The 11,397-nt window shown below is 41.1% G+C and overlaps 1 non-coding gene and 1 pseudogene across 1 annotated transcript; both read left to right on the top strand.

The window, feature by feature from the left end:
• Positions 1–3,639: 3,639 nt before the first annotated feature.
• On the top strand, positions 3,640–10,391 carry LOC116529802 (annotated as a pseudogene).
• On the top strand, positions 4,992–5,205 carry LOC116536296. The gene has a single exon (XR_004262564.1). It is a non-coding gene; the product is annotated as a small nucleolar RNA U3 (small nucleolar RNA).
• Positions 10,392–11,397: the final 1,006 nt, after the last annotated feature.

The raw sequence follows: 11,397 nt of genomic DNA, 5'->3' as shown, positions 1-11,397 counted from the left end.
CCTGAGTAGCTGGGATTACAGGCACGCGCCAACATGCCCAGCTAATTTTTTGTAGTTTTAGTAGAGACGGGGTTTCACCATGTTGACCAGGATGGTCTCGATCTCTTGACCTCGTGATCCACCCGCCTCGGCCTCCCACAGTGCTGGGATTACAGGCGTGAGCCACCACAATATCTTAATTCTCATTTTATAAAGGAAAAAATTGAAACTCATGGAGTGTAAATGACCCATGGACTTCTGTAGGTGATGATATTATTTAATGTTGAAGTTAAATGACTTTTTAGTGTTGGAACCTAAATGATATGCCCAAGTTCACACCAGACGGAGCCTGGATGCAGGTTTTCTGCCTCCGAATTCCAAGAAGTTCAATGCTGCAACTGTATCTTCCATTGATTTCCACCTATTTTCCACAAAGCTCTCCCATGCAGCTCCTAACCCCCATCTGTCTGTAGGCAGAAGTGTCAGGTCCTAAAGCCCATCAGAGGGAACCTCAGGCTCCCATGATTTTCCAGTGTGACTGCAGCTCCAAAGCCACCATGACAAGAAGATTGGGAACGAGGTAAGAAGAGGGGATCTGAGAACTTTGGGATCATCCCTTGTGGTTGAATACAGATCTCACTTCCCTGCCTATGGATCACAAGGTGACTTACAGAGTTAGAAGTAGAAAAATGTCTCACCCAGTACTCAAAGAGCATCAATCTTACCTTCATTCTTTTGCAGGTAGCTCTGGCAACTCTTCTTCTCTCACCAGTCACAACCAATCACTGAGAATTCCCAAATCCCTTTCACACTCACCCTCTGCTGCCTGCTTATGCAGCAGCCTCCTTACCAAGTCATTTTTCTGTCTCTAATCTCCACTCTGAAATCCATTCTCCACGGCACCCAGAGTGAATTTTCCAAACTTTGATCTGATCTTGGAACTCCTACTTAAAACCTTCAATGGTTCTTCATTGCTCCCAGCATAAGGCTGATATTCCTTATCATAGTGTGAAGGCCCTGCCCAGCTGGCCTCCTCCTTTCTCTGCCAGCCTTAGCTCTCATCATTCTCCCATCATCACTTCTGCTCCAGACACACTGGCCTGTCATGGCCAGTGTCTCTCATGCACCCTCCTCTTTCTAATTTTCTGGCTGTCCCTGCTGTCTCTCAACCCCTTTTATTCTTAAACTGATCAAGACCTCCAACTTATTCCTCATCTAGATTTAATATACTTCCTTTGTCATCCCATAGAATGCCTTGTTGTGCCTGTCACACTGTGTTATTGTATGATCAGCGCCAGAAGAAGCAAGCCTGAGTTTGCCTTGTCAATGATATCCACTGTGGCCAGCATAACATCAGGACCATGGGAGTGACTTGGCACAAATTTATTGAATGAATGAGTGAATGAAAGCAATCTCCATTCCCATGATCCAGGGATTAAAGGCTTCCATTTACTTACTCACCAACCCAAGGGTCACTGAGGTTCCTTTAGTCCTGATGACTCCAGGGGGGTTGTCCAGTCATTGATGGGGGCCCCCTACAGCTTGAAGCAACCTATTCATACATTTGTTTTCTCAGCAAACATTTGTGCTAGGCCCATGTTGGGTCCTGGAATAGAGTTGAAGATGAGTAAAGAACGTAAGAGTCCAGTCCAAAATGAGTTCTCAGTCTGGTGCCTGAAGCATATGCAATTTCAGAGTTCCTCAGGGAAATAATACGCTCTTCTTTGTAAAGTAACTAATAAAGACACTACCTTGGTATTACTATCCTCTCTCAAATTCATCTGATTTTTACTCACTGTAGCATCATCAGCCTATTCTGCTCATGTTTAGCCTGTTCTGTTTACTTTTTTATTTTTGTTTCACTTTTTAAGTTTTGTGGGTATGTGGCCAGTGGCTAGCAATACCTCCTCTGCACTGATGACAGCACACACACCAGCTGTAGCTTTATTGTTTGGAATTGTTTTTGAGATAGTAATAATTTTAGGAGTTACTGGTGAAAAGTGATATAGGTTAGCAATATAGTCAATAATATACTTTAACATTTTATGACCCTTTCTTCGTTCCCTTCTAGTTAAAAAATTTTTTTAAAAATCCTTCTTAGAGGCTTAGGGGCTTGTAAGCTTCTATAGAATTTGAAGCCATCATCATTAGGGTTTGAAGTTAATATTCCATACTGCTTCAGTCTATGAGGAGAAAAATGCTCCAGCAGGATGGACCCGAGTTTTTTCTCCTCCAATATAAATATTTATATTATTAAATGTAACTATAAATAAATAAGTACATTGATTCATGTATTTATTTACTCCCTCATTAGTTCTAATATTTATAATAGTCATAATCATGTAGCATTGACTCAGTACTCACTGTACGCTAGCCACCATATTAAATGGTTTCCATTTATTACCCACAACAGCCTTAAAAAGAAGTCAGTACTCTTGTTTTCCCCATTTTATAGATAACGATGAGGATGCTGAGATTTGACAAGGTCAGATAAGTCACCCAGGGTTCCACAAGTATTAAGTAGTAGGACAGGAATTTGACCTCAGGCCAGCCTAACATGGGAATCCACATTTTTAACCATCTTACTCTTCTCAATTCCCTTAATTCTAGAAATATTTGAGGTTGCTTACGAAAACACGCTCAGTACACAAGAAGACAAATCAATGAAGTCAACAGATAAACAGGAAAATTAAGGTAGAAACAAATAAGATGAAGTTAGACTTAATATACTACATCTATATCCAGAGTCCTGTGCACTTTGTAGAAGAAAGCAGCAAATTTGATTCTATATTTCTCAACGAGAGAAATGTATTCATTTACATGTTTTACCATATTCATAAAATCAGAAACGAACTGGGTGCTCAGGGGAAAAAACTCTCTATCTTGATATTGAGACTTACAGAAAACTTCTCACTTGGGCCTCTTAAAACATTACTGTGTAACATAATAATATACTGTTGAACTTAACAGCATCCCTACAGCAAAGTCAGCAACAATTCTGTGAGGCCGTTTCACAGATCCATTTATAACACATCTCAGTGTAGTGAAACATCAAAGCCTGGGTTCAAAGGGCAAACCCCAGATTTTACAGCTCTCCAACGGCTTGGCTGAATCCCAGGAAACAGAGCTCCAAAAACACATTTTCTAACACCAAGCCTGGAGATTTACTCCCTGACACCAATCTGGGGTGCAGGGATTCCACAGCACCAGTCAGAGGCAGGCCTAAGTCCTTCCATAAAGTGTACAGGTGTTGACACCTTCCTGTGAAGAGCAAGAAATGCTTAGAGGCTGAGCATCTGATGTTTGTGCCCCATTCCCACATTTATATAGAGCCAGACACTGGCAGGGCTCAGATCCCCTCACAAGAGGATTCTGGTGGCATCAGGGTCATGTGGGTGATGCACTCCCAAAACGTTACTCCATAGAGCATGGCTACAACTATTTCAACCTGGAAAAATATTTAGTCAGCTGTTACTAAACTCTAGGCAGAGTCATGTAAAAATCAATCCATCAATCAATACCTGGATTAAAGTATATTTCGAATATATAACACTAAGTAGTGTCACATCCTGAAGGGGCCTCCAAGGTAAACCAGTAACAACATACATGGACTTGTAGAGGGTTGTTAGGATAAGTTAGATGTTGGAAGATGTTGTAGATATGGCCAATGGGACTCCACTTCAGCATCTTAAACAATTTTTTCTTCACACCTGCTTTAAAGACAACTGCCAGAGTCCAGACGTGGTATCCTAGAGCCATAGAACCAATCTGTCCACCTAAACAGTACACAATCATCCCTGGGTCCAACCAGGAGTCTTCCTACATGTAGTAGTCCATTTTCACCTTTCTATAAAAATACTTACTACCCGAGACTGGGTAATTTGTAAACAAAGGAAAGAGATTTAATTGACTCATAGTTTGGCATGTCTGGGAGGCCTCAGGAAACTTACAGTCATGGCAGAAGGGGAAGCAGGAATGTCTTACATGGCAGCAGGAGAGAGCACATGTGAAGGAGGAACTGTCAAACACTTATAAAACCATCAGATCTTATGAGAACTCCCTCACTATCATGAGAACAGCATGGGGGAAATGACCTCCATGATTCAGTTACCTCCCACCAGGTACCTCCCTCAACATATGGGAATAATGAGGATTACAATTCAAGATGAGATTTGGGTGGGGACACATGAACCATGTGACTACACTTTTAGTGGGAGTGTGGGGCAGGCTTCACTGCTGTACTTTAAAGGACTGTCTGTTCTCTGAAGTTTTGATCCTGCACTCCATCAGTAACTATTTTATACATATACATATATATATATATATATATGTATATGTATATATGTATAAACATATATACATATATATATGTATATGTATATATGTATAAACATATATACATATACATATATATGTATAGTAAATGGTAAGTATCAGTTACTGTACAGTATTTTATAAGTAATACAAAACATTAAAATAAAGATTGGGAGGAATGAAATATAAAATGAATAGAGAGAGAAGTTCTCTGGAAGTTCTACTAATTTCTTCCCACACTTCTTTATATCATCTTGCACACCCCTCTTCGGTGAATACTATCTTAGTGTAAGATGCTGGGCATTCTCTGAACCACCTCTTGGCACTTCCAGCAAGCTTTTCATCATCCAGCCCCAGCCCATCTCCCCAGCTGTCCCTGCTGGTGCTCTCCAACCATACTCCACTCTCTACCATGTCAGCATACACACCATTTCCTGCACACCAATGTACTCTGCATTTTTTTTATTCATGCCGTTCGTTCATCCCAAATGCCTTTCCCTCTTTCTCCAGCTATCAGAATTTTCAATTTTCAAGACCCAGTTCAAGTTCCGTCTCTACCCTGTAATTAACCTAGATCACTTCTCAAATAGAATGAATCACTTTCTTCCATAATATTAACCAAAATTATCTTTTCTAATCTTCCCAATATCCCTGCAAAGTATTATTAAGTATTTGACAGATCAAAAAAGGCTCTTAGAAAGACTATACACTCAGGAATCATTTCTACAGTTTTTTACTAGAGAAATTTCTCTGAAAATGTAGAGCTCTGGAACATGTGAGGAGGAGCTGCATTCTCTCCTTAGCATGAAGCCAGCTTTCGGTTTTGCTTCTCTGCAGCTGCCGTTTGCCATTAATGATCGTTCTTCTCTTCCTCTGGGAGAGTAAGAGGGTACAGGATGCAGTCTGAGTAGTTCCCATTTTTAGAAAAGAAAAAGTCTCTTGGATATTGTGCAATGAATCCATACCTCTAGTGACTGACAGGAGCAGAATTTGAACTCATACCATCCCAGTGGCCATGTTCTTCCGAGTGCACTAAGGTTTCCTTTAGGTCTTAGCTTCCCATGACAGAAACTGCACTCGACATATATTCTATTATGACATCTTCAACTAGCTCTGCAAATACATGTTGTCATCTCTAGACTGGAGCTAAGAAAACAAAACCTTGGAAAGGTGAGGTGGCTTGCCTAATGTCACTTAGCTAGCAAACAGCAGGGATGGTTCCAACCCAGATTGGTCTGATCGTAGATCCCATATTCTTTCTGCTTTACCATGCAAGTGGATCTATTCTTCTCATTTCTTGTTACTTTCACCTCACTGTAGCTTTTAGTCATTTTGCCTTGACTTAAATAGCAACTTCAATATCTCTTTCCTTCATTGCTCTGTGAGATAATTGAGGACACGGAAATAAGTTTCACTCAATTCTCTGGTAGCCAGTACCTACATATAAAAAGTATGTGTATAAATATGAAATTCAACCCTATAGGAAGAACGATTGCAAAGAAATATCAATTCGCTGTGCTGTCTCCATCTCTAGAGCTTTTGTACCTATTGGCTTGCCAACACTGCATTCAACGAATATGGAAAGGAAACTGGAAAAGGTGGAATGATCTCCTAAAAGATCATTTTTAATAAGCCGCAGGCTATCCTTGGAAACTGTCTATCATAAGCAGAGTGCTGGCAACATCTCCTGAAAGATGACAGAGTTCCAGGTGGCCATCCAGATGCTGGAACATGCCTGAGGACTTGGGGGGATGTTTAAAAAAATTAAAAATACAAAACAGTTTATTATGTAAGATATAAAAAATAAAATATTTTGTATAGCTGTAGAGTGTGTTTGTGTTTTGAGCTAAGTATTACTACAAAAGGGTCAGAAAGTTAAGAAAATTAAAAAGTTCATAAAGTTAAAAAGTTATAACCTAAGGTTAATTTATTATTGAAGAAAGAAAAATATTTTTTATAAACTTAGTGTAGCTCAAATGCACAGTGTTTATAATGTATACAGTAGTGCACAGCAATGTCCTTCTCAGAATGTATCCCATAACTAAGTGACATGATTGTGGTAAATTCTTTGCAGATGTTGACCAAGTCAAAGATCTTGAGATGAGAAGATTCTCCTGGGTTATCTGGATAGGGCCTAAATGCCATCATATGTATCCTGATAAGGGAAAGGCAGGGGAGATTTGACACAGAAGAGATGGCAATGCGACCACAGGAGCCGAGACTGGAGGAATGTGGCCACAAGCCAAGGAATGCTGGCAGCCACCAGGAGGTGGAAGAGGCAAGGAACCTATGCTCCTCTAGGGCCTTTGGAGGGAGTATGGCCCTGCTGACACCTTGGTTTCAGCCCAGTGATAATGATTTCAGATTTCTTATTTGTGGAAATTTTTTACAGCAGCCATTAGGAATTAATACACCCAGTAACAGCTTTAGTGGAAGGAGATAGAAGTTAATGACACAAATAACAAGTGAGAACTTAGGCACAGTACTCAGCACCTCTCCAGTCTTGAGCACCCTCAAAATCTTGGCTGCCACATTCCAGGGAAACCAGGCTATCCCCCACCACCAAAAACTCATGCTTCTTTGGAAATTCTATCAGTTCAGATAGAAGATGATTATTTCTAAGATGACCACCCCATCATCCACCAAAGTCCTACAAAAAATAACTCTGTGAGGCTTTCCAGCCAGTTAAACCCACCACAATCACAGGCTTCTCTTTATTATTAAATATAAGTTCTAATGGATGCTATCCTCACCTTCATTCCCATCTCTGTGCCTCCTTGGATTTTATCTTGGATTTTAGGCCTGAAATCCCACTGGTCCCAAACCTTCCACCAGGCCACCTGGGAATGCTACCCAACTTAAAGCACCTTGCTATATCCTCAACCTTTTCCCTGTGCCTTTACTACTCTCACTCCCTCTGGCTTTTGCCTATCACACTGAGAACCCCAAGCCATTCATTCCTTCTATTGATCAGTCCCTCCTGTCTTTACTTCCTTGCCCACATGGTCCAGATCCCACAGCTCATTAGTTCAGCTGCTCCTTTGACAATTATCTTCAACTCCCTTACTCCATCTGTCCTCCTGTTGCACCTGCCTGGCAAAATCCCACATCTAAATCAGTGCTAACATCTGGCCTTCCTCATCTCTACCTGGGGTTCTGGCCTCCCTCGTCTCTACCTAAGCTTCTGAGCAGTGGTGAAGAAAATCAAAAACATCCATCAGTACTCTAGCTAATCATGGTCTCTTCCCTCACCTGGACCCTTAAGACAGTCTTTGCATTTTTCTAGTTAGTTTTCTTGACAGTGGCTGTGTCAAACCTCCTCCACTCTTACCAAAGCCCCTACGACTTCTTTATCCTCTCAGCCTTGTGCATTTATTTATCCATTCATTGTTTCTTTCAACGAATATTGGTTGGGTGTCAACCATGTGTCAGACACTGCACTAAGCATAAGGAAATTAGAGTGAAAGACAGAGGTTGCCACTGTTCTAACAGGACTTAACAAGCTACCGGAAAATACTCTCAGCAGATCACCTTTCTGTGAGAGGGGACACAGAAGCTATTTGAGAATTATTTCCACCCTCCTGTCCCCAGACTCACATCATTGCACCTTCCTCCTATCCGCCTTCCTTGCACAAAGAGAATAACGTTTGTCCTGTCAACAACCAGTCCCTTGGCCGATGCTCCGAGGTCCCTCGCGTCCCCACTCCTTGTTCTCTAAGTTATTCCTCTCTTGAATTGCCGCCCTTTCTTTCTCTTTCCAATGCCTTTTCACAATTAGTGTTTAAAAGATCTTAGGTCTTTTCCATCTAAAAAAAATATATAATTGCTCTCCCAAGCTGCTGTCTTAATTCCTTCTATTTAAGGGCAAACTCCTATAAAGAGTTGTCTATGTCCCTCGCCTCTGCTTCTTGCTTTCCAGTCCCCCAAACACCCAGTATAATTTGGCATGTGCTCCACTCACAGGTCCCATCTTTCTTGATGTCTGTATAGGATTTGACATTGTTGACTACCCCCTCCTTTTTGAAACACTACTCCTTTAGTTTCCACAACACTACACTCTTCTGGTTTTTCTTCTGTTTCTCTGTGATAAGCAGAATTCTAAATATGTCTTTTCAAAATTCCCATCTCCCAACTATTCAATCAAACACTAATCTACTTTCTGCTGTGAGGAGACTTTACAGATGGAGCTCTGCTTACTAATCAGCTGACCTTTAAATAGGGGGAGAGTGACCTGGATTATCCAAGTGGGACCAATATAACCACATCTGCCCTTAAAAGCAGAAGAGGAAGGCAAAAGAGTCAGTCAGAGAGATATGGCAAGAGAGATTTGAAATGTGAAAAGGACTTACGCTGCCATTGCCAGCTTTAAAGGCGGCCATGATCCAGGGAGTATGAGTAGCCTCTGGAAGCTGAGGACATCTCCCATTCAGCAAGGAATTTTGTCAATAACCTGAGAGAACCTGGAAATGGATGCTCCCTGCCAGGGCTTCCCGCAAGGACTGCAGCTCTGCTAACTCTTTGATTTCAGCCTGGTGAAACTCTAAGCTAAAAGCAAGCTAGAAACCAGCTGAGTCGTGCTGTACCCAGACTCCTGACCTTCAGAACTGAGATAATAAATGGGTATTATTTTTAAATGATGGATTTGTGGTTATTTGTTATGACCACTATAGAAAACTAATACACTCTCTATCTTCTCCCTCTCTGCCTCTTTGTAGACCTCTCTTCCTCTATCTGTCCCTTAAACATCATTTTCCATTCTACTCACTCTAAGTAACATTACCAGCTCTATGCTTCAATTTCTATCTATATGCTACTAAATCCATTAGCCATATCTCTTTGTCAGATATCTTTGCTGACTTCCAAATTGATAAATCCAGCTGTCTGACAGATACCTCCATCCATATGACTCAGAGACACCTAAAACTCAACATATCCAAATTTGAACACATTATCTACCCCAATAGCTGCTCTTACTCCTGAGATCTCTATGGTGTAATAGTTATCCAGCTGCCAAAGTCTAAACCAGAGCCTCAGCCTGGCTTCTCCCTCTTCTTTGATTCTAAATCAAATCCCCACATGCTGTCTATTTCAACTCCTAATTTCCTCTAATCCTTTTACTTCCCTCAATTTCTGTAGCACAAGTCACCATCATCTCTCATCCATGCTACTGCAAAAGCTCCTTCCTGGTCTCCTTCTCGCCAGTGGTACATCCTCCAGTTCATTCTCCCAGCTGCAGTCAAAATATCACTCCTGAGAATCACTCTCCTTGAGGAGAATAGAATAGAATAGAATAATATGACTAGAGACCAAGTTGGCATTCTGAAGAATGAAGTAAAGGAAATCATCCATAACTAGGGCAAAACAATTTTTTAAAAATGAAGGAAAAAGTAAGAGACATGGAGGATTACTTTATGAGGCCTAATATCACCTATGATTTTTTTTTTTAATGTGGGACTGGGAAGTAATTTTTTAATGTAAGAAAAAAATCTCAAAGTTCTAGAAAGGAATTTCCAAATGCCCTAGACTATTAATTAAAAAAAGACCCACTCTTCCAGTTCTAGGTGCTTCGGGAGCCGTGGCTTAGGTGCAGACACAGTCAAGTCCAAGAACCACACCACAACCAACCAGTCCCAAAAATGGCACAGAAATGGTATCAAGAAACCCAGTTCACAAAGATACAAATCTCTTAAGGGGGTGGACCCCAAGTTCCTAAGGAACATGCGCTTTGCTAAGAAGCACAATAAGGAGGGCCTAGAAAAGATGCAGGCCAACAAAGCCAAGACCATGAGTGCATGTGCTGAGGCTATCAAGGCCCTTGTAAAACCCAAGGAGGTTAAGCCCAAGATACCAAAGGGTGTCAGCCGCAAGCTCAATTGACTTGCCTACATTGCCCTCCCCAAGCTTGGGAAGCATGCTCATGCCTGCATTGCCAAGGGGCTCAGTCTCTGCCAGCCAAAGGCCAAGGCCAAAGCCAAGGATCAAACCAAGGCCCAGGCTGCAGCTCCGGCTGCAGTTCCAGCTCAGGCTCCCAAAGGTGCCCAGGCCCCTACAAAGGCTTCAGAGTAGATATCTCTATCTGCCAGCCTGAGGACAGAAGGACTGGTACGACCCCCAGGCTGCCATCTGCATGGGGCTGGGGTCCTCCTGTGCTATTTGTACAAATAAACCTGAGGCAGGAAAAAAAAAAAAGACCCATGCTCATGCATATCCTAATAAAATTTCTCATTGGATGCCTAAACACCAAGGAGAAATATATTGAATCTACTAATAGAAAACAATTTTAAATATAAAATCACATTTTTGACCAAACTAACTGACTAATAGAAGGGAAAAATAAAGTATTTTCAAATATGCTTGAAGACCACCTCTCTAAATGAATTGTCTATGATGTAAACTGAGCCAGTATTTTAATTAGCCTCATACAATTCTAGAAAGTCAAGTCACCTCTGACAGATATGATTAGAGCAAAATTTAAAATTTCATTCTATCATCACTTGTAAGCAAAGAAAACAGGACTACTTATAGTTATATCTAAGTAAATTGGTGCATGTTTTGCAGCTGACCAGATTTTAGAATTTTGCTATCTCTGGGATAGATTACTGATTCTTTGAATCACAATACGATGAATTTCAGAACACTAAAAGATAGGCTGATCAAAGGATTTCACCACCCTTTACTATCATATGCAATGCTTAAATAATATTTAGATATTGCCCATATTGATTTCAGCCCTTTGCCCAAATGTTGAAAATGCCAATTATGTAAACAGTCCCTGGATACAGAGGTGGGGTTGCTTGCATAGTGCTTAAGGGTAGAGTATACAAAGAACACCAGAAGCCTGATGCCAAGCCCTGCAGGGAACTTTTAAGTTATAATTCCAGCAAGCCGATTACAGACCTGTGGTTAAATTTACTTAAAACCACCACCCGGGGGGAAATCCATTATGAACTCCAGCCATGGCAAAATTCCATTACAACTTCCTTCTGATACAAAGGCACATTATAATAAAAGATCAAGCAATCAAGAGTCCCAACCAAAAGGCCTCAAGTGGGGCCTGGCAAATATTTTTTCTCCATTTCCCAGATCTTGCAAGATAGAGTACAG

Source organism: Sapajus apella, unplaced genomic scaffold (assembly GCF_009761245.1).
Source record: "Sapajus apella isolate SASKATOON/1434 unplaced genomic scaffold, GSC_monkey_1.0 scaffold3, whole genome shotgun sequence".
NCBI classification, from domain to species: Eukaryota; Metazoa; Chordata; class Mammalia; order Primates; family Cebidae; genus Sapajus; species Sapajus apella.
The sequence above is the reverse complement of the archived record's forward strand: the minus strand, read 5'-3'. Positions and strand labels throughout refer to the sequence as shown.